The sequence below is a fragment of the Phyllobates terribilis genome, unplaced genomic scaffold, assembly GCF_046119375.1.
Source record: "Phyllobates terribilis strain yellow unplaced genomic scaffold, ASM4611937v1 Scaffold_1__5_contigs__length_1240528914, whole genome shotgun sequence".
Taxonomy (NCBI): domain Eukaryota; kingdom Metazoa; phylum Chordata; class Amphibia; order Anura; family Dendrobatidae; genus Phyllobates; species Phyllobates terribilis.
The window spans coordinates 550,528,596-550,551,711 of NW_027362761.1; the positions used below are offsets into that span (position 1 = coordinate 550,528,596).

The 23,116-nt window shown below is 45.8% G+C and overlaps 1 long non-coding RNA gene across 1 annotated transcript in view; it reads right to left on the minus strand.

Moving 5' to 3' along the window:
• Positions 1 to 893: 893 nt before the first annotated feature.
• LOC141168832 (uncharacterized) overlaps positions 894 to 23,116 on the minus strand; it is a 118,017-nt gene continuing 95,794 nt past the window's right edge. The window contains exon 3 of the long non-coding RNA XR_012252277.1: positions 894 to 993. This is a non-coding gene — a long non-coding RNA (uncharacterized lncRNA). The remainder of the gene's footprint in view (positions 994 to 23,116) is intronic.

Below are 23,116 nucleotides of genomic sequence, written 5' to 3' on the forward strand. Positions count from 1 at the left end.
TAAAGAGCAGAAACCAGATTGTAAAGGGTCAAGAAGAGAGTTATCTGAGAGATAGCAGATTAGACGGGAGTGGACCAAGCGTTCCAGGAGTTTAGAGATAAAGGGAAGATTGCAAACAGGTCTGTAGTTAGCAGCGTAGTTCTGGTCAAGGGATGGTTTTTTAAGTAATGGATGTATGCTGGCGTGTTTAAAAGAGGAGGGAAAAATACAAGATGAGAGGGAGAGGTTGAATATTTTAGTTAGTTGAGTATTGACAGTTGGAGCAAGGTACTGAAGGAGATGTGAGGGAATAGGGTCACTGGTGCAGGTGGTAGTTCAAGAAGATGCAAGGAGCCTGATCACTTCTTCTTCCGTGACTGGTTCGAAGTCACAAAGTGAGCAAGATACAATGTGGGAGGGAGGAGCATGCATAACATTTGGGGATTGGGAGAAAATTTCTTGTCGGATATGGACAATTTTTTCTTTGAAATAACTGGCCAGATCATCAGCGCTGAGGTCGGTGGTCGAGGCTTGTGTTGTTTGATTAAGGAGAGAGTGAAAAGTGTCAAAGAGGCATTTAGGATTATTGAACAGTGAGATGATGAGGTTGGTAAAGTAGGTTTGTTTGGAGAGGTGAAGGGTGGAGTTATATGTTTTAAGCATAAATTTATAATGGAGGAAAACTTCGGCCAGATTAGATTTTCTCCACAGCCGTTCAGCGCACTTGGAGCACCGGTGGAGAAAACGTGTTTGTGGCGTGTGCCAGGGTTGTCTCTGTCTATGCAGAGTTGTTCTTTGTGTAGGAGGTTCAATCCATCATGAACTCAGCAGTAAGACTGATCTTTTTGTCTAGTGGCTATACAAACATCTTGGTTTTTAATTACTGGTAGCCGGTTTCATGCAAAATTTTACCTCCTCAGTATCTCGTTTGCAGGGTTTCTCTCGTGCTGCATCCATACTGGAACATACTGCACCAAACCATGAGACTTGCTTCTAACACTCCCATGTAAGTTCCTATGGGCAAGGATCAGAAGTGAGCAAATCTTTAGAAATTCAAATCCAGCAAACTGAAAATGTAAATGGATGATAGCTATTTTTCACTGTTGTACTATCACATACTATCTTTAATGTTTGTTGAGTGTTTTATGGCTTTCTCTCTCCATCTCTATTGCTCTATCCATCTCATCTTGTAGGATTGCTACTTCCAATAGGTGGCACTATAGAGTACAAGTCCTCTTTTTCTCTGAAGAGGCAATTTGCATATTAAATTTCTCAGAGGAGCATTGCATGCCGAATAAGCCTCCTTACCTTGACGTGCCAGAGCTGGTGTGTCACTCTCCATAAGGAGAAACGCTACCCCTTAGACCTCAGTCCAGAGCCTCTCACCTAGCCAAATCAGTTCTCATACTTTGTACTGATGAGGGCCAACAGCCCGAAACACAGTGTCTGCAAATTGAGATTCTGATTTGGCTTTAATCCTGTCATATTGCACGACTCGTTAAAGGGTTGATTGTGACTTGTAGGATTGCTACTTCCAATAGGTAGCACTATAGAGTACAAGTCCTCTTTTTCTCTGAAGAGGCAATTTGCACATCTCTATTGCTAAACTATGAGCTGTGACGTCCTCTCACTAACCAGATTCACAACAAAGCAGCAGCGACATTCCCTGGCTCTGTTTTTCTACAGGCTATGATAATCCTTTCTGATTGGCTTTGTTATACCATGTGATGTCATAGCTGCAAGGTATTATGGAGAAGTCTGAGCAGCTACGCGTAATATCATGTGAGACGACTCTGGCTCATGCAGTCTGTTGCATTGTGTAAAACAACAGTTGGAATTTATTTTCGGCATTACACATGAATAAAATTGCAAATTGTTTGAATCACCAGATCCAATGAATTACCTAAAATTTGTCATGAATTAGATTTGCATCGAATTGATTTCCTTATATCTAGCAGGGATCTCTTGCCTGTAGAGGAAAAGTACTTGTAGGGAAGGAACTCTCGATTTTGTAAAATGAATATGTCAGCATAACTGTTAACTTGCGTAGAGTGTAAACTCTTATAGGCAGGGACCTCACTCCTGTAGAGTGTTAGCTCTTACGGGCAAGGTCCTCTCTTTTATAGAGTATCAGCTCTTATGGGCGAGGTCCTCTCTTTTGTAAAGCATCAGCTCTTATGGGCAAGGTCCTCTCTTTTGTAGAGTATCAGCTCTTATGGGCAGCGACCTCTCTCTCCTTTAGAGTGTAAGCTCTTTTGAGCAGCGACCTCTCTCTCTCTCCTGTAGATTGTAAGCTCTTATGGGCAACAACCTCTCTCCCCTGTCAAGTGTAAGCTCTTATCGGCAGGGTCCCCTCCTCTGTAGAGTGTCTGCTCTTATGGGCATGATCCCCTTTCCTGTAGAGTGTAAGATCTTATGGACAGCCACCTTTCTCCTGTATAGAGTATGCACTTATGTGCAACGTCCTCCTTCCTACTGAGTTTAAGGTGTTATGGGCATGGACCCATAGAGTGTAATAATACAATCCAATAATTTTCAATATTTTCTAATAATTTCCCCCTATTTGCAGAAAAACGAACCTAATTAAGATAATATTAAGAACTTTGCTCCACAATTAGAGGGGTTTATATGTATCTACTCTCCCTGCATCTCAGAAGGAACATTAGTTCTCAGCTAATTATCTGCAATTTTCATGTAATTATCTTTTTTCCATAGTAATAAAAGAAGTGATCATCTCTGCAATATGTATTTTCTAGGCCACTGACAGTCAATGATATGCTGATACTTTAATCATAGTACAATACATGACCTCCTTCATATCTGTATGTGCCATTCACTGGCTTTGATAATGCTATTGATTGAGAAGATTTCATGGCACATGAGGAGAAAGTCTTTGTTGGAAATGAATTAGAAATGATTAGTGAATTATTATTATATATAATAATGCACTGTTCTGGGACAACAAAGCATCTCAGACTGTATTTGTGCATTATGTAGCCGTGTCTTGAAATAAATGAATGTCCTGAGCTGTGTGGGAGAACAGAGTACACATATATATATATATATATATATATATATATATATATATATAGAAAAAATATAAAGAGGCAGCACTCCAAGAAATTTTTGAAAAAAAATGGACTTTAATGAGCCCAAAGGCGACGTTTCGGTTCACAGAACCTTTCTCAAGCCAATATATATATATTCATGTCTCAATATCAGCCCTTGAACACTTAACACTTAAAAGCCATTAAAATAGGATTTGGGTAGTTTTAATATAGAGGAGCAATAATGGCCCCACCGATCCTTGAAACTCTCTCCAATTTGCTTATTTGTAATTTGTAAAGAATATTTAATGTTATTATTAGTTTATATTTCCAGTTTCAAAGTAAACTCACCAGATTACAGACCACATTCAGTATTATTCACTGTTTTTGGTAAGTCTAATCTCTAATATATTTAAGCAGCAGCCTACAATGTTCCCATTGTGTATTTTACTGTCTAATTAAATTGTTGTCTGAAATTCACTTACTTTAATTTATAATAGTAATTTGCAAATGCTGATGAGCGAAATTAGGCCACGGCCCCACTATCGGTATTTGGTAATATATTGTAAGGTGGCTAACGGTCGCATAGTCGATGGGAGGTATGTATCACAGAGATGGCTGTCCTCTGTGATGTAACCCAGAGTGTTGCTCTAGTGCACGTAAGCACTAAGAGGACTGTTTGATGAATCTGGGACCAGGTTACGGGTAGTTTGGAGAGATGGGCGGGTCCAGCTACCCACATATCTCACCTCTGGGTGTGGTTAACAACCTATAAAATTGAGGCTGTTGTTTGGCACATGGTCTCTGTGTTTGAAGGGAGAAGCTCTCCTGTGTGCCTACAGGACTAGTTAAGCAGAGACTTGCTTAAGGGACACTTTACTTTGTTTTGCCTGAACTGAAGGCTGTTTGTATTCCTCTTTGCTTTTTGGTTTATGAAGTAATAAACCGACATGGACACTTAAAGGAACATGCTTCCTGTTTGCCTCCCATCGCACTCAAGTAAGTAAGACCCCTACGATATATATATATATATATATATATACATTTATATATATATATATATATATTATGGAGAAGGATATACGCTACTCCTGTTATCAGTGCCCACAAGGTGCAAATCAATAGTATAATAATTAGAGTAACACCTAGGCACAGTATAAAGTCCGTAGTCAACGATTTATTTGAAGTTTTCCAAATTTATTGCCAAAATAGTAAGACAGACTTCAAACCAACGTTTCGGCTATCAAAAGCCTTTATCAAGGTTATCTGCATACAACAAATTAATCAATTGTTAGTATGTTAAATGAAACAAAGAAAAAGGGAATGCAAAAAGAATTAACAAACAGAAATACATCAGTCTGCATACAGTTGGCACAATATGTACTCAAAATCTTGAAATAGCAAATATAAACAAATGCAGATGTGATGGTGATGACACTGGAGAGAAATAAGGGCCATCACGTCCAGGTAAGAGTCGTTCTGTAAACAAATTGAGTAATAAATATGTGAATAAAATGAAATGTAATATATAATTCATGTAATATATGATTCAGGGTTTCTCTGGTATTGGAAAAGTGGAGATAAAGAAGAAAGAAAAAAAGAAAAAAAGAAAAAAGGAAAACAGAAAAGGAGGGGAAAAAAGAAGGAGAAGGAAGGGAAAAACAAGAAAAAGATAAAAAAGAAAAGAAAAGAGGGAAAAAAGGAGGAAAAAAGGAAAGGAAAAAGGGGAAACAGAAAAGAGAAAGATAATGAAATAAAAAAAAAATCAAATAAAAAATAAAAATAGAAAAAATGAAAAAAATAAAAAAATGAAAAAAAATGAAAAATGGAAAAAATGAAATAAAGGGAAAAATAGAGAAAAAAGAAAAAAGGTGTCATCATCTAGTAATATTATTGAGCAGGGAAGGATAATTACCTGTCCACTAAGGCTGGAAAAAATAAGGATATCTATAAAGAGCATGATACAAATTATTAGTATATTCAATGGATAAAAAGTCCAAAATAAATGTATGGATAATCCCAAGGGTATTAAAGCAGTACCTGGTCAATCCTGTATGATCCATGTAATGAATGGTGGCCGGGTATGGGCGGTGTGTGCTCTCTCATAAGAGACGCCGTTTATATGGTACCGAAGGAGGAAGTGCGTGCCCGGCAACGCAAGTCAGCTGTGCAGTGACCCACAGAACGGTACTGCACATTAGTGTTGAGCCACCCCCGTAGTGTTCGAGTTCGGTTCGGTTCGTCGAACTGTTCGTCGAACACCTTCGAACACCGTTAAAACCAATGGCAGGCAAACAAAAACACATAGAAACACATAGAAAACACCTTCAAAGGTGTCCAAAAGCTGACAAACTGCTCAGAAGACACAACTAACACATGGAAAAGTGACAAGTACATATAGTCATGCGAAAAGAAAAGAGGTGGAGGAGTAAAAGGATGGGGAGACACAGATATAGGCATGTCATGCCCTTCTAAAATCCAAAAAGTGAGAAGCCGACACGTTCAGTCCGCTCCTGCCCGTGCCACCTCCGTGTCGCCGGGTTTGTGCCAGAGCCGCGGTGAACCCTGACGGCCAGCCCCCCTCTCCCAATACTGGTGCCTGTCCGCTGGTGGGTTGAGCGAGCCCCCCTGTGGTGGAGGCAGCTCTAAGCTTTTTAATTTAAATTGTCTCTCTAATTTGAATGAATACACTTTAAATCCATTTACAAGGATCTATTGGAGGGCAAGTCTCATGCCAGCAGCCGCGTAATTCCAGCTCCAGTAGCGTCCACTAAAGCTGCTGCAGTTAAAAAGCTTTTATAAGGATCGAGCTCGGCTGTCCACCGCAAGGCATCCTACTGCCAGTCCCAGCCCCTATGCCTTGGGGTGCCTCCTGATGCTCTTCACTGAGTATCCCGTGGTCCCGAAGCATTTCCTTTGAAAAAATTAAGTGTCCAAACTACAGGTGGTGTAGCTTGCTTAACAGCTGGGATAATCCGCTGACTAGCAGACACTGCTACTAGGCACAAAGTATTTCCTGGGCTAGATGCAGTTAAAAATTTGTAATTAGATACTCTCGTTGGATGCTGAGAAAGCATTCCATAGAGTCTCCTGGCACGCCATATATGATTCTCTTAAAAAGCTTGGGGTAGGGGTCTAGGGGACCCTTTTATAGCCAAAATCACGGCCCTGTATCACAATACGTCACCTAGGCTGAAGATAAATGGAACTGTAGCACCCTGAGGGCTCGGTTGCTACAGAGGTATTGCACCTCACCCAGAGGTGTGATATCTCACTCTCAGGTAAGGATGGAGTGTGGATCAGGACCCGACACCTGCATGCATTACACCACATTGCCGTGGGGCAGGGCGACCAATATGCCTCTGAGATGGGCACGACATTCCCTGTCCCTGGCTGGAGTGGGGGGAGGGAACACTGAGGAAGGGGAACCCTGTAGTGCAGGAGCAGGGAGGAAGCAGTTCCTGGGTGCATTGAGAAGGGAGTATAAAAGGTGGGCACAATCTTAGTTCAGTGCAGAGAAGTCTGAGCAGAAGTGGCAGGGTGCAGGGGCTCTGCATGAGCTCTGCTCCGGAGGCGGGCCTAGTAACAGAGGCCCAGGCCTGGAAGAGGGAGAAGGAAGGAAGAGGAGCGGAGAAGGCTCCAGGAACGAGGACTGAAGGGATCCCAGGGGTGCGGACGGGCGAGTCGCCACCGCACGCCCGAATCCACCTGCGTGGAGGGGTCAGGCCAAAGGGGGAGACCGGTCCCCGAAACTAGTGGAGGCAGGAAACGACCCTCAGCTAGAAACTGGAGGCTGTGACATTTTATGTGGCGCAGCCCCTCGCTACTCCCGCTAGGAAGGCACCACATAGGGTCAGGGAAACTGGCGCCAAGTTTACCAAGAGGAGGCCCGAGGCAGTCGGACAGAAGGGTTGGTAAGAAAGGCCAGACAAAGGACACACAAAGGGGGTCCTGTGAAGTGCTCCAAAGTTATCTGGGAGTTGTCTGAGCCCCTCACCTGGTGAGCACAGTACGACGTGAGCAGCCGTTACCTGCAGACGTGGTCTGGATAATAAGAACTGTGAGTAAAGGCCCTGGACTGCATCACTGACTCCGTGTTGTTACTGCTGCTGCCCTGCACCATCACCCCCATCCTCCGCATACACTGCCCTGAGGCTATACTCCTCCCTTGGGGAGTTATGCTACGCTCTGCTGCACCCACAACACCAGCATCAGCGGTCTGCCCTGCAGCGGTGGTTCACTCTGACCGCAATCCACGGGTGGCGTAGTCGGACATTTAAACATCAAAACCACATAAATAGTTCCGCCACTGGTTTGACCACCCTGAGCCACGGAACCAGGTCGCCGCCACGAAGACTACAACCACCAGCATCCACCAAAAAGGGTCCGGCTCCGGGTGTCCCAAGGCCCAGGGGGTGCATCAGAACATTTTCATCACCTTTCACAATCACCAATGGGACAAGGCAGGGATGTCCTCTGTCCCCTCTCTTATACATCCTAGTGACGGAGCACCTGCTCTCATCAATTCGCCATAACCCCAATATTAGGTGGATTGAGGTGGGAGGCACCGAGTACAAGTGCTCTCTATTTGCTGATGATGTCCTAGTATATATCACTCAATCACATATATCCATCCATGCTGTTATGGCTGAAATAGATCACTTTGTTACATGGTCAAATTTTAAAATCAATGCAGCGAAGTCTGAGGCCCTCGATGTCTCCCTCCCCAAATCCATATAGGATTCCATCCAGTCCAACTTTCCCTTTGCCTGGCCCTCACAGGGTATCAAATACTTAGGAATTCCTATTCATAGAGACCTCTCCCATCTATGTTATCTTAATTTTGGGCCCTTTATTGAACAACTCCATACAGACCACGGTTGGCAAGTTAGAACTGTAAGATTCACTACGTGAACCACTGGTGTTTTGTGGAAAAGCACATGTACACTGTGTTCCAAATTATTACACAAAAAGTGTTTAAGAGTGATAAGGTAAGAATTTTTTTGTTTGTCAGTTAAACTCATTGATGGTGATGTGTGTCAGGGCTCTTTATATCACTGTAAGCAATTGCAGACACCTGTGCTAATTAGTTTGGCAGGTGTGTCCAATGAAAGTCAAGACTACTTAAGAAGGCTGTCCCACTTTATTAAGCAGCCTACATTTTCTGCCAAAATGGGAAAGAAAAAGGATGTGTCGGCTGCTGAGAAGCAACAAATTGTGTATTGTTTAGGTCAAGGCATGACTACAATCAACATTGCCAAGACTCTTCATCCTGATCATCGCACAAGAAGTATGTAGCTGATTCACAGTACACACGTGTGTGTGCTGATAAGGGAAAATTGAGGACTCTTTCCTACAGGCAATTACGTCAGGTTAAAAGAGCAGCGGCAAAAAAGCCTTGTCATAGCAGCAGACAAGTTTTTGAAGCTGCTGGTGCCTCCAACGTCCCCCGAACAACAAGATGCAGGGTCCTTCAGAGGTTTGCAGCTGTGCATACGCCATCCTGTCGACCTCCTCTATCCACTTCACACAAGCAGAAACGGCTCCAGTGGGCTAAACATTACATGAAGACTGATTTCAAAACTGTTTTGTTCACGGATGAGTGCCGTGCAGCGCTCGATGGTCCAGATGGATGGAGTGGAGGATGGCTGGTTGATGGACACCCCACGCAAACACGGCTACAGCGCCAACAAGGAGGAGGTGGAGTAATGTTTTGGGCTGGAATCATGGGGAGAGAGATTGTCGGCCCTTTTAGGATCCCTGAAGGCGCTAAAGATGAACTCCATAATGTATGTGGATTTCCTCAAACAGCACTTCCTGCCATGGTTCAAGAAGAAGAACCGTGTATTTCACAGCAAGATCATTTTTTTGCATGATAATGCACCATCTCATGCTGCACATAAAACATCTGCATCTCTGGCTGATATTGGCATAAAAGGGGACTAACTTATGGTGTGACCCCCATGCTCCCCTGACCTCTACCCCATTCAGAACCTCTGGAGCATCATCAAAAGGAGTGTCTATGATGGCGGGAGGCAGTTAACATCTAAGCAACATCTCTGGGAGGGTATTCTGTCCTCATGCAAAACAATTGAAGCAGAAACCATCCAAAACCTGACAAATTCAATGGACGAGAGAGTTCAGAAGCTCCTTTCGAACAAGGGGTCCTATGTGAAAATGTAACATCACCTAGAATAAAGTTTTGAGTTGAAAACTGTTTGATTTCAGTTTCTAATAACCTGCTAATGCTTATAATTTCAAAAATGACAATTTTTTTGGTCTTTATTAAAATGAAATGGTTGATCGAAAAGTTTGGGGGATCTAAGAGTGTGGCAACCCAGTAGTCATGATTACTTCGAATTCTGACAATATGAGGGTCATGTTGCAGGTAGTGCAGCAAGAAGGCACTTATGTGTCTTGCGCATCTCGGAGCCCCAAAATTATTTTCCGGGCTAGATGCAGCTAAAAATTATTATTAATTTTAAATCTGGTGGAGCTTAGTATAGATGGCCTAATAGGATCAGTGCTGCACACTGCTACAAAGCCCAAATTATTTTCCAGCCAAGATACAGATAAACATGATTAGTAATTTTAAATCTGGTGGAGCTTATTATAGATGGCCTAATAGAATCAGTGCTGCACACTGCTACAAAGCCCAAATTATTTTCCAGCCAAGATACAGATAAACATGATTAGTAATTTGAAAGCTTAAAACGGTTGGTAGGGTGATTTTAACCAATCATCAAGCTTTTACTCTCCCCAGGATGACACAGGGGTAGAAAAGTCATTTCGGATCTATGATTTGTTCATCTTTATGAACGTGAGTCTGTCTACATTATCAGTGGAGAGCCGCGTGCGCTTATCTGTCAGCACACCACCAGCAGCGCTGAACACACGTTCAGACAGAACGCTGGCTGCGGGGCATGACAAGATCTCCAAGGCGTAAGTGGCTAGCTCCGGCCATTTATCCAGATTGGAAGCCCAAAAAGAGCAAGGGTCCAGTGACACAGTCATGGCTTCAATGGTTACTTGGAGATACTCCTGTACCATCGTCTCTAGGCGTTGACTATGTGTCAGACTTCTTGTCTCCTGTGGCCTTGCAAAGGATGGGCTGAAAAAGTGGTGAAATGATTCCGCAAAATTGATGTTACCAGCAGATACTGTGGTTCTGTTATGGTTTGAGTGCTGAACATTTGACGGTCCCACGGTTGGCAAGTTGGAACTGTGAGATTCACTACGTGCACCACTGGTGTTTTGTGGAAAAGCACATGTAAGATTCTGCAACAGTCTCTGCTGATACTCCTGCATGCATGCATCCCTTTCTATGGCAGGAATAATTTCAGCAAATTTACTTTTGTACCGGGGATCTAACAGTGTGGCAACCCAGTAGTCAGGATTATTTCTAATTCTCACAATTCGAGGGTCATGTTGCAGGTAGTGCAGCAAGAAGGTACTCATGTGTGTTGCGCATCCAGGAGCACCAAGTCCCTGTTGTGTTGGTGGCGAGGTAACAATCATGCTTCCTTCCTCTGTCCTCTCCCCCCAACCTCGCACAACAGAAATGTGATCAAGGTCTCCCTCATCTGATGAGTCTTCCATCAGTTCGTCCTCCACTTCTTCCTGGGCTCCTGCACCTTCCTCACTAGTTTGGCTGCTACCATGCGCCCTGGTAAAACCATCTCCCCCACCCTCACATGCCTGCCGCCTTGGTGCTGCCGACCGTCTGGACCTTGCAGATGTTAGCCCTTCCGCATACAACTCCTCCTCCTCTACTTCCTCCACCTCCTCTTGTGCCACCACCTGACTCCGAATTCTGTTTAACATGTGCTCCAGCATGTAAATCACCGGAATAGTCATGCTGATAATGGCATCGTCAGCACTAAACATCTTCGTCGCCATTTCAAAACTGTGCAGAAGGGTGTATAGGTCCCTGATCTGAGACCACTCCTCCAGCGTGATTTGCCCCACCTCTGGATCTCGTTGGCCCAGGCTATACGTCAGAACGTATTGCACCAGGGCTTGTCGGTGCTGCCACAGTCGCTGCAACATGTGCAGAGTTGAATTCCACCGGGTAGGCACATCGCATTTTAGCCGGTGAAGTGGCAGGCCCAACGACTTCTGTAGAGATGTAAGTCGCTGAGCTGCGGGATGCGAATGGCGCAAGTGAGCACACAGCGACTGTGCCCTCTGCAGAAGGCCATCTAGTCTGGGATAGTGGGCTAAAAATTGCTGGACAACCAGGTTCAACACGTGAGCCATACAAGGCACGTGTGTGACATTGCCCCGGCGAAGGGCCGCACCCAGGTTTGCAGCATTGTCGCACACGGCCTTCCCTGGTTTCAGGTCCAGTGGAGACAACCATTCATGAAATTGGTTCTCCAGAGCTGACCACAACTCCTCAGCTGTGTGACTCATATTTCCCAGACATTTCAAAGTAAAAACCGCCTGATGACATTGAGCCCTACTGCCAGCATAGTAAGGAGGTGTGCAGGATCCCTTCTGCGCAGTTAGAAAGCTTGTGGCATGACCAGACAGGCTTTGGGTGCAGGTGGAAGACCGAGAGGAGGTTGAGGAGGCAGAAGCAGTGGAGGAACTTTGACATAAAGAGGATTGACGCACAACTCGTGGGGACAGCAAGACTTGGACAGCAGCCCCTTGTCCTGCTGTCACCATAGTTACCCAGTGCCCAGTCAGCGACATGTAACGCCCCTGTCCATGCCTACTCGTCCAAGTGTCTGTGGTGAAATGCACCCTGTCACACACAGTTTCTCAAAGAAGCGGTGATGTTGTGTGCGACATGCTGGTGGAGCGCAGGCACACCTTTCTTTGAGAAGTAGTGCCGACTGGGCATCTGGTACTGGGGCACTGCAATGGACATAAGGTCTCGAAAATCCTCTGTGTCCACCAGGCGGAAAGGCAGCATTTCTGTAGCCAAGAGCTTGCAGATGTTGAAATTCAACCTCTTAGCTTTCTCATGGCTAGGAGGAAATGGTCTTTTACTTGTCCACATCTGAGGGACCGAGGGCTGGCTATTGTGCTTAGACGGGGTTGGTAAGGGTGTCCCCGGCAAACTGCCGGTATGTGAGGAAGATGCAGGCGGACATGTTAGGTTGCCTTGATCCAAAGGTGGTGCTATCGATGTCGGACAGCGCTCAACACCAGCTGGTGTTACCACCTCCAAAGAAAATGATGACCTGCCAATCACGCTGGCTGTTGCGGGTAAAGAGGTGGCAGGTCTGCGCCCCAAAACAGGTGTGACTGCTGTCCCCCCAGTCACAGAGGATGAAGAGGCCGCGGATGCACAAGATATGGCAGACGGTGGTTGGCCCGGCCGGCTAGGCCGCATTGTAGCACACTGAGCTTCCCACTGCAACTTATGCTTCATGTCCATGTGCCGGTTCATGCATGAAGTACTCAAACTATGTATTTTTTGGCCTCTACTTAGCTTTTGCTGACAAATGTTACAGATAACACGAGTTGGGTCATCTTTATCGATCTGAAAAAATGCCCAGGCTATGCAAGGCTTAGCACCCATGCGACCTGAAGAGCCACCACGACTTGTGGTGAGAGGCAGAGTTGTGTTTGAGGATGCAGTTGTTGACGTGCTTCCAGTACTACGTCTCTGTCCAGGAAGGCGCAACCTGACCTCGTCGTCACTAGCATCTTCCTCCACCTCCTCTGCTGACCTCATCTCTTGGCTGACTGTGGGTTGACAGTAAGTGGGATCTCCAACCTCATCATCATCACCCTGTGCGTTATCACACCCGTCGTCCTCAGAGCCAACCTGTTCCTGCCCTGACAAAAAACTAAAGTTGTCGCTCCAATCAGGTATTTGAGTCTCATCATCGTCTTCCTCATTGTCTCCACCAACAGGAGTTACAGTGTGGGAATGAGGGTCTACATTATGGTCGTGAACCTTCTGCGTCTGGTCCTGGATCCGACTCATAAAGATTCTGGGCATCAGTGCAGATCATTTCCTCGTCTGGATTCACAGAAGCGCTGGAGTCGACCTCTGATTCCCAGGCTATAGTATGAGTAAACAGCTCTGCAGACTCAACCATCTGTTCTACCTCATACTCAGACGGGCAGCTGGAGATTTGGGAGCTGTGAGGAAGCAAGTGCGATTGGGGTGACACCTTTGAGGACTGGAGTATTTGTGATGTTGAAGTTGATGTGGAGGAGAGCCCACTTAAAGGAGCACTTGATATCCGTTGAAGCACCTGCTGTTTTTGTGCCTCATCTGGAATTTGTAGCGATTGGCGTGGCCGTAAGAAAGGGATCCTATCACATTGTCCGCTAAAAGAAGTAGACATTTTAGTTTGGCTGGAAGATGGTCTTTCTTCTGCAGATGTTACTGTTGCTTTAACACCTACCCCACGGACACAACCTTTTTTCCCCTTCCCAACACGCCTATTCCCCTTTCCACCAGCAGCAGGCCTTTTTCCACTCATTTTGGTGGTTAACTAATTCACAACTCTGGAGTTGTTTGCACAAAAAAACAATGGATGGGAACCGAGCAGAGCTGAGTGGCCAAACTGTGGTATTAGGCCAAAACTATTGGCTGGGTTAGATGCAGAAAAAAATTATATTCGATTTGCAACCTGATGGAGGTCAGTATAGATGGACTAATAGAACAAGTCCCACACACAGCTAAAAGCCCAAATATTTTTTCAGAGGTAGATGCAGAAAAAAAATATATTCAGTTTGCAACCTGATGGAGGTCAGTATAGATGGACTAATAGAGAAAGTCCCACACACTGCTAGAAGGCCAAATATTTTTTCAGAGCTAGATGCAGACAAAAAATTATTTTGAATTTGCAACCTGATGGAGGTCAGTATAGATGGACTAATAGAGAAAGTCCCACACACTGCTAGAAGGCCAAATATTTTTTCTGAGCTAGATGCAGATAAAAATTATTTTTAATTTGCAACCTGATGGAGGTTAGTATAGATGGACTAATAGAGAAAGTCCCACACACTACTAGAAGGCCAAATATTTTTTCAGAGCTAGTGTCACGGGTGTGTTGCCACGAAGATCGTCACGAGAACACAGCCTGACTTCTCGCAGCTGACTTGTTGGTGCTTTGTGTTTCTCGGCAGTGAGGGAGTTAATTCTCTCTCTCTCTCTGGGCTAGATGAGGTCCAGCCTCGCCCAGCTGCAATCAATACTTCTGTAGTGAGACTCCTTCATATACCTGCTGGTCTGTTTGGGAGGTGTCGGTGAAAGCATTTCATTCAGACTGACAGAGCGGATCGTGGTGTTTGGAGTTGCTGAGATAAGTGTATTTGGAAGTGTTTTTTCCCTTTCCTCGCTTTATCATTTATCTCCTTTCCCGTTGGTTTTCCCTCTGTTGTAGTTGAGAAGTTGTTTGTATGCAAGGTGGTTTTGGTTTTTCCCCTTGTACTGTCTCGTTCGTCTAAATACTGTGTTTGGGCATATTATTTCTTGTTCCCTTTGGTTGTGATCGGGGTCCTTCTCAGGACTAGATTACTGAGGTGCAGGGATCTTCAGGAGGTAGGGGTTACGCTGGCGGCCTGGACCTCTGTACCTTTAACAGTACCTCCAGGTTGAGGGATTAGTCAGGGCCCCAGCTTAGGGTCAGCTTAGGCCCCCTACCTCCAGTATACAGAGACAGCGTGACATTTTCACCGACCCACTTAGTTTTTCTCCAGCTACTATGGATCCAGTAGCCGGTCTAGCTCGGCAATTGCAGAGTTTGTCCATGGAGCTGGCGGACGTTAGGTCCAAGGTTTGGCATCCTCAGGAGCAAGCCGGACCAGAACCTAAAGTAGCTCTCCCTGATAGGTTCACTGGGGGGCGGGACAAGTTTTTTGTTTTCCGGGAGGCATGTAAATTGTACTTTCGGCTGCGGCCTCGGTCATCGGGGAGTGAAGAACAAAGGGTGGGAATTGTCATCTCGCTCCTACAAGGGGACCCACAATCTTGGGCGTTCTCTCTTCCCCCGGGTTCCCCGGCTCTCCAGTCAGTGGATAGGTTTTTCGCTGCCCTGGGACTCGTATATGATGACCCAGATCGGATCTCCCTTGCTGAGTCTAAGTTACGTAGGATCCAGCAGGGAGATCGTCCGGCGGAGGAATTCTGTTCGGAGTTCCGTAGGTGGGCCACGGACACCCAGTGGAATGACCCGGCTCTTAGGAGCCAGTTTTGTCATGGTTTATCCGACAAATTACAGGATGTGTTGGCACAGTATGACTCTCCTGTGTCTCTCTAAGCCGCTACGGCCCTCGCTATTCGCGTGGACAGACGGCTTCGGGAGAGGTGCGGGATAACTCTACCCCCTGTGATGACTCCACCTCCTACAAGGTCCCCTCATATGGTGGTTCCCCTGGTCAGTCCAGAGGAGCCTATGCAATTAGGAGGGACATCATTTCGGGGGAGGGGACCGGTGGTGCGCCATAAGGCAGGAAGGTGTTTCTTCTGCGGCAGAAAGGGACATTTTATTGGGGGGTGTCCATCCCGTCCCTTGCAGAGTGAAGAGTCGTCGGAAAACTGTTGATCCCAGGTTGTGTGGTGGACGGCAATCTGGGAGTAGGTATTTCGTCCCTAGGTTCGTCTCAGTTTCTCGTACCGGCGGAGGTGGTGGTGGGTACGAGAACTGAGAGGATATCTGTTCATCTGGATAGTGGGGCCGGGGCTAATCTGGTTGATGCTCGGTTTGCCCGGGTTCAAGGTATGCGGTTGAGTGAGTTGGCTAAACCCATCCCCATATTCTCGATCGATGCCAGGCCTCTCGGGCAGGGAAGTTTTTTGCAAGTTGTGCATGACGTAAAACTTCAAGTGGGGGCAATACATAAAGAACTGTTGTCTTGCTACGTGTTGGAGGGTCTTCCCACTCCTATTGTGTTGGGCCTTCCTTGGTTAGCTAAGCATAACCCGGTTATTAATTGGCAAACCAGGGAGATAAGCCAATGGAGTAAATTCTGTAATAAAAACTGCATGAACACGGTCATTGGTGCGGTTACTCCTTGGGTCTTACCTCCATTTCTGGCGGACTTTGAGGATGTATTCTCGGAGAAAGGGTGTCAGGAACTACCTCCTCATCGCGTGTATGACTGTTCTGTAAAACTGCTCCCTGAGGCCAAGTTACCTAAAGCTAGGTTGTATAACCTTTCTGGTCCTGAGAGGCAGGCCATGAAGGATTATATCTCAGAAAGTCTGGCTAAGGGGCATATTAGACCTTCATCTTCACCGGTGGCTGCGGGGTTCTTCTTTGTTAAGAAGAAAGATGGAGGCCTACGCCCTTGCCTGGATTTCCGTGAACTTAATCGGATTACGGTCCGAGATCCGTATCCGCTCCCACTTATTCCCGATCTCTTTAATCAGATCGTGGGCGCCAAATGGTTTTCTAAGTTGGATCTCAGGGGGGCGTACAATCTGATTAGGATGAAGGAGGGGGATGAGTGGAAGATGGCGTTTAACACTCCGGAGGGGCATTATGAGAACCTTGTCATGCCATTCGGTCTGACTAATGCCCCGGCGGTGTTCCAACACTTTGTTAATGACATTTTTCGCCGCTTGGTGGGACAGTTTGTTGTCATATATCTGGATGATATCCTAATTTACTCGCCGGATCTGGTGTCTCATCAGGAGCACGTTAGGCAGGTGTTACAGATCTTGCGGGATAATAAACTGTATGCCAAGTGGGAAAAGTGTGTGTTCGCCGTACAGGAACTCCAGTTTTTAGGCTTCCTGGTTTCAGCGTCCGGTTTTCGTATGGACCCTGGGAAAGTGCGGGCAGTTCTTGAGTGGGATCGGCCAGAGAATCTTAAGGCACTACAACGTTTCCTGGGGTTTGCTAATTATTACCGAAAGTTCATTCGTAATTTCTCGTCCATGGTTAAGCCTCTCACTGACATGACTAAAAAGGGGACGGATTTTTCTACGTGGTCTGACAAGGCTTGTCAAGCATTCTCCTCTTTGAAAAAATGTTTTGCCTCGGCGCCCATACTCATTCAACCTGATGCGTCTCAGCCATTCATTGTAGAGGTAGACGCTTCCGAGGTAGGGGTGGGAGCAGTATTGTCACAGGGTTCGTCCCCTGGTAAGTGGCATCCGTGCGCCTTTTTCTCTAAAAAATTGTCGTCCGCTGAGAGGAATTACGATGTCGGCAATAGGGAACTCTTGGCCATTAAGTTAGCTTTTGAGGAGTGGCGCCATTTTCTGGAGGGGGCAGTTCATCCGGTCACCGTCATCACCGATCACAAGAACCTGCTATATCTGGAGTCCGCGAAACGTCTGAATCCCAGACAAGCTAGGTGGTCATTGTTTTTTACCAGGTTTAATTTTGTCGTTACATATCGTCCTGGGACAAAAAATGTAAAGGCGGATGCCTTATCTCGTAGTTTCCCAGGGGCCGGGAATACGGACGACCCGATTCCTATCCTTCAGGAGGGGGTGGTGGTTTCGGCAGTATGCTCTGAGCTGGAGGAGGAGGTATTGGAGGCTCAGGGGGACGCCCCTGTTGGACCTCCAGGGAGATTGTTTGTTCCAGATCAGTTGCGACAAAAGGTGATCGAGGCACACCATAACTCAGTTTTTGCAGGACACCCGGGGAGTAAAGCAACTGTGGATCTCCTCTCGCGTCGGTTTTGGTGGCCTAATTTACATAAGGAGGTGGTAACTTTTGTCGCGTCCTGTGGGGTTTGTGCGCGCTCTAAGACCTCACATACCCATCCGTCTGGGGCCCTCTTACCTTTGAAGATCCCAGAGCGTCCTTGGACTCATCTGTCTATGGACTTTATTACGTACCTCCCTCCGTCTTCGGGTAAAACGGTCATACTCGTTGTAGTGGACAGGTTCAGCAAGATGGCACATTTTATCGCTCTTCCGGCTCTTCCTAATGCTAAAACTCTTGCGCAGGTGTTCATTGGGGAGATTGTGAGGCTTCACGGGGTACCCTCCGAGGTGGTGTCTGATCGGGGGTCTCAGTTTGTGTCTAAGTTCTGGAAGGCGTTTTGTGCACGGCGGGGGATGCAGTTGTTATTCTCATCGGCTTTTCATCCTCAGACCAATGGTTAGACGGAACGTATGAACCAGAGCTTGGAGACATATCTCCGGTGTTTTGTGTCAGAGAACCAGGAGGACTGGGCTTCTTTCTTACCTCTGGCAGAGTTTGCTCTTAATAATAGGCGGAGCGAGTCCACTGGTAAGTCCCCGTTTTTTGGGGCATATGGTTTTCACCCCCAGTTTTGTACTTTCAGTGGGGGGGGCTCTTCGGGGGTTCCTGAGGAGGAACGATTTTCCTCATCACTCGCTTCAGTTTGGAGAGGGGTGCTGAAGAATCTGAATACTATGGGGAACCGATACAAACGTATGGCTGATAGGAGGAGAGTGTCTGGTCCGGACCTAAGTGTGAACGATCGGGTATGGTTGTCTACCAGGAATATAAAACTTAAGGTTCCCTCCTGGAAACTGGGTCCCAGGTTCATCGGGCCGTACAGAATCAGTTCTATTATTAATCCGGTGGCATTCCGTCTTGACCTCCCCCCTACGTTTAAAATTCACAACGTGTTTCACAGATCATTGCTTAAGAGGTATGTGGCGCCGGTGGTACCGTCACTTTTACCTCCCCCTCCAGTGGTTGTCAATGGTAACTTGGAGTTCCAGGTATCGAGGGTCATTGATTCACGCTTTAATCGCCGGTCCCTTCAGTACCTGGTTCATTGGAAGGGGTATGGTCCTGAGGAGAGGATGTGGGTTCCTGCGTCGGATATTAACGCAGACCGATTAGTTCGGGCCTTCCACACGACTCACCCGGATAAACCTGGCCCTGAGGGTCCGGAGGCCCCTCGTAGAAGGGGGGGTACTGTCACGGGTGTGTTGCCACGAAGATCGTCACGAGTACACAGCCTGACTTCTCGCAGCTGACTTGTTGGTGCTTTGTGTTTCTCGGCAGTGAGGGAGTTAATTCTCTCTCTCTCTCTGGGCTAGATGAGGTCCAGCCTCGCCCAGCTGCAATCAATACTTCTGTAGTGAGACTCCTTCATATACCTGCTGGTCTGTTTGGGAGGTGTCGGTGAAAGCATTTCATTCAGACTGACAGAGCGGATCGTGGTGTTTGGAGTTGCTGAGATAAGTGTATTTGGAAGTGTTTTTTCCCTTTCCTCGCTTTATCATTTATCTCCTTTCCCGTTGGTTTTCCCTCTGTTGTAGTTGAGAAGTTGTTTGTATGCAAGGTGGTTTTGGTTTTTCCCCTTGTACTGTCTCGTTCGTCTAAATACTGTGTTTGGGCATATTATTTCTTGTTCCCTTTGGTTGTGATCGGGGTCCTTCTCAGGACTAGATTACTGAGGTGCAGGGATCTTCAGGAGGTAGGGGTTACGCTGGCGGCCTGGACCTCTGTACCTTTAACAGTACCTCCAGGTTGAGGGATTAGTCAGGGCCCCAGCTTAGGGTCAGCTTAGGCCCCCTACCTCCAGTATACAGAGACAGCGTGACAGCTAGATGCAGAAAAAAATTATATTCAGTTTGCAACCTGATGGAGGTCAGTATAGATGGATTAATAGAACAAGTCCCACACACAGCTAGAAGCCCAAATATTTTTTCAGAGGTAGATGCAGATAAAAATTATTTTTAATTTGCAACCTGATGGAGGTCAGTATAGATGGACTAATAGAGAAAGTCCCACACACTGCTAGAAGGCCAAATATTTTTTCAGAGCTAGATGCAGAAAAAAATTATATTCAGTTTGCAACCTGATGGAGGTCAGTATAGATGGACTAATAGAACAAGTCCCACACACAGCTAAAAGCCCAATATTTTTTCAGAGGTAGATGCAGAAAAAAAATATATTCAGTTTGCAACCTGATGGAGGTCTGCATAGATGGATTAATAGAACAAGTCCCACACACAGCTAGAAGCCCAAATATTTTTTCAGAGCTAGATGCAGAAAAAAATTATATTCAATTTGCAACCTGATGGAGGTCAGTATAGATGGACTAATAGAATGATGCTATGCCCAAAAGATTTTACTTCACTAGGTGCAGTAAAAAAATTGGTATTCTATACACAGGTGGTATATCTTGCAACACAGATAGGCTACTCCACTGACTAACACACTCTGCAATAGGCCAAAAAGGATTAGCTTTGCTAGATTCAGCCAAATGCTGTGAAAAAAACTTGCACAGCACTGGCACAGACCTGCCTGGCAAAAACTGATAGGAACTGATGTAACCTAGTCCTGAAAAGGACTGCAATTACAATTAGTCTTTACTCCCACAATCTATCTATTTAAGAGCACAGACCTGCCTGATAAAAGTCGTAGGAAATGCTGTAACCTAGTCATTAAAAGGACTGCAATCACAACTATTCCCTACTCCCAAGCTATCTGTAGATTTGTGCGAAAATTGGCTTGAAATTAACAAGGTATAGCGCACACAGCAACAGCGGTACCGTCTAACACGCAGCTGCAGCAGTGAGAAAATGGTGGCGACGGGGAAAATGGCTTGGTCTTATAGGGCAAGGACATGTGACATACACTGCCAATGACACATGCCCTTGCTTGTGTGAAAAACAGCAGTTCGCTCCGTGTGTGCGCTGCTGATAGGCTGACAGATTGCACCTCCCCACTGCAAATGCGGGAAAGAGAAAAAAAAATGGAGATTTTCATTATTCCTGCAGAGATCCATCCCCTGCCCCTCCCCCCACCCTGCTGTACACTCAAACTGCGTATTAACATTAATTTTCATCATTACTGAGAAAAAATCCAGTTATGATTTTGGTGCACGAACAGTTATCGAACATAACCTCGAACAGCCGAATTTTTCTCAAATCGTTCGTGTTCGCCGAACGGCTCGAACACCGCCCAAAACAGCTCGAATTTGAGATTGGCGAACAGTTCGAGTAGAACAACGCTCATCTCTACTGCACATGCGCAGGACAGGCACAGCCAAAAAAAGCCGATAAGAGCAGAAGCTTAAGAGCAAGGCAGCCGAGACAGGGAGAGAGAACCGAACGGGGCATGCACAAGGCATTTAAAGAAATAGAAGGATGAAACAGGAACAAAACCATAAAGAAGGGGAACACAAGAAAAAGGAAACAGAGAAAAGAAAGGGTGAAAAGAAAGGGGGATTAGAAGACAGTACAACCTGCAGGTGCCAGGGAGGAAAAAAAAAGGAAAGAAAATACACAGGGGAGAACCGATAATAAAATAAAGTAGTTGGGAAAATAACCAAATTATTAAAAGAAATTAATAGGGGAAAAGTAAAAAATAATAATAAAAAATAGTTAAAAAAAATATTGAAATAATAATAAAAAATATATATTAAGGTGCCAAAAAGAGGTAAATAACAAAAGGTAAAGGAAATAGAGAAGAAGACAGGGGAACAAGAGGAAAAAGAAACACAGATGGAAAAGGGGGAAAAAAAGGAGAAAGCAAAAACAAAATACCTGAGTGTAAAAGAAAAAAAAGAAATTTCTTTATATATAAAAAATTCACATTTTATGTGGGTATATCAAGACTAAGATGGCATACGTAACAAGAGGTACAGTCCTAAAGGAGGAAAGTCAAATAGAAAATTTTAATAGAAAATTTCATATTCCCTATTTAGACCATAGGGTTCCAGTGTATTCAATCTATAAATCCAATATGACTCTCTTTCTTTCAATCTGAGAATTCTAGAAGGAGAGACATGCTCCAGAACCTGGAAATGAAGCTGCGAAATATCATGCCCTCTCGAAATAAAGTGTGCTGGTATCGGTAACATTGTTCTCTTACATCGCATCATAGATTTATGTTGAGAAATGCGGTCTCGGATATGTTGGGTGGTTTCTCCAACATATCCGAGACCGCAAGGACATTTAATGAGGTACACGACAAATGACGAGTCACATGTAAAAAATCCACCGAAAGGGAATTTCTTTCCCAACCGGGGATGTGTGAACGAGTCACCTTTAGAAATGTTGGAACATTGTAAACAATGGAGACATGGAAATGTTCCCTTTCTCTGCGTAGCCAAAAAGGTCTGCGTGTCCTTAATCACTTTAGAGCCAATAATGGCCCTAACCAGCATATTACGGAGGTTACGGGGTTTTTTGTGACATATCAGGGGTGGTTTCTGAAATTCAGATATGTTGGGGTAGGAATAACCTAAAAGACCCCAATGGGTATAAATGGCTGTATGAATGGCACACATAAAAGGGTGATACGTATTCACAAATGTCACTCTTGGACCTTCAATTTTCTCTCTAGGTATCTTTGATGTGAGAAATAGGCAAGTTTCGGGGTAACCCCGATTCTTAAATTTATTCTGCATTTCTCTCAGTCTGATCTCACAGGTGTGATTATTCGAAACGATGCGGTTAACCCTGTAGAATTGTGAGCATAGTAATGACTAGTGATGAGCGAGCATGCTTGCCACTGCTCGGTTCTCGCCCGAGCATCTCAGTACTTGAGATGCTCGGAGCTCGCCGAGTACTTGCGCGATGCTCGGGCGGGAGCTCGTGTCCCCGTCCTCCATGTTTGGCGCTATTTAGAGCACCAATCATGCAGGGATTGTCTGCCACTCACTGTAATGCCACAGCCATGGGTTCCATGAATATAGGCCCCCTCCCAGGCTAGAAACACCAGCGGTCAGCTGCCCCAGAAATGGCGCATCCATAGGATGTGCCAATTCTGGCACTTAGCCTCACTCTTCCGACTGCCCTGTAGCGGTGGCAGTGGGGTAATAGGGTTGGGGTTGATGTCAGCTTATAATGCTGGGATGGCATTGAGATGACAGGCTGGATCGCAGCTGAGCGCTGCCATCCAGCATGCCATCCTTCATAGACACTGCAGAGCGCAGGCATGCTTGCGCTCTGCAGTGTCTCTGAAGGATGACAAGCTGGATGGCAGCGCTCAGCTGCCATCCCGCCTGTCATCTCAATGCCATCCCAGCGTGGGAGAATTCTCCTGCTATAGCGTTGAGCGCTGAGAATTTTCCCACGCTGTCAGTGACGTGCATGAGGTGAGCTGAGTTCATTGGACATGAACTCGGCTCATCTGGATGCCGTCACAGCCAGACACTGAGGAGTGCAAGCATGCCTGTGCTTCTCAGTGTCTGCGGCATGGCAAGCTGGAAGGCAGTGTTCT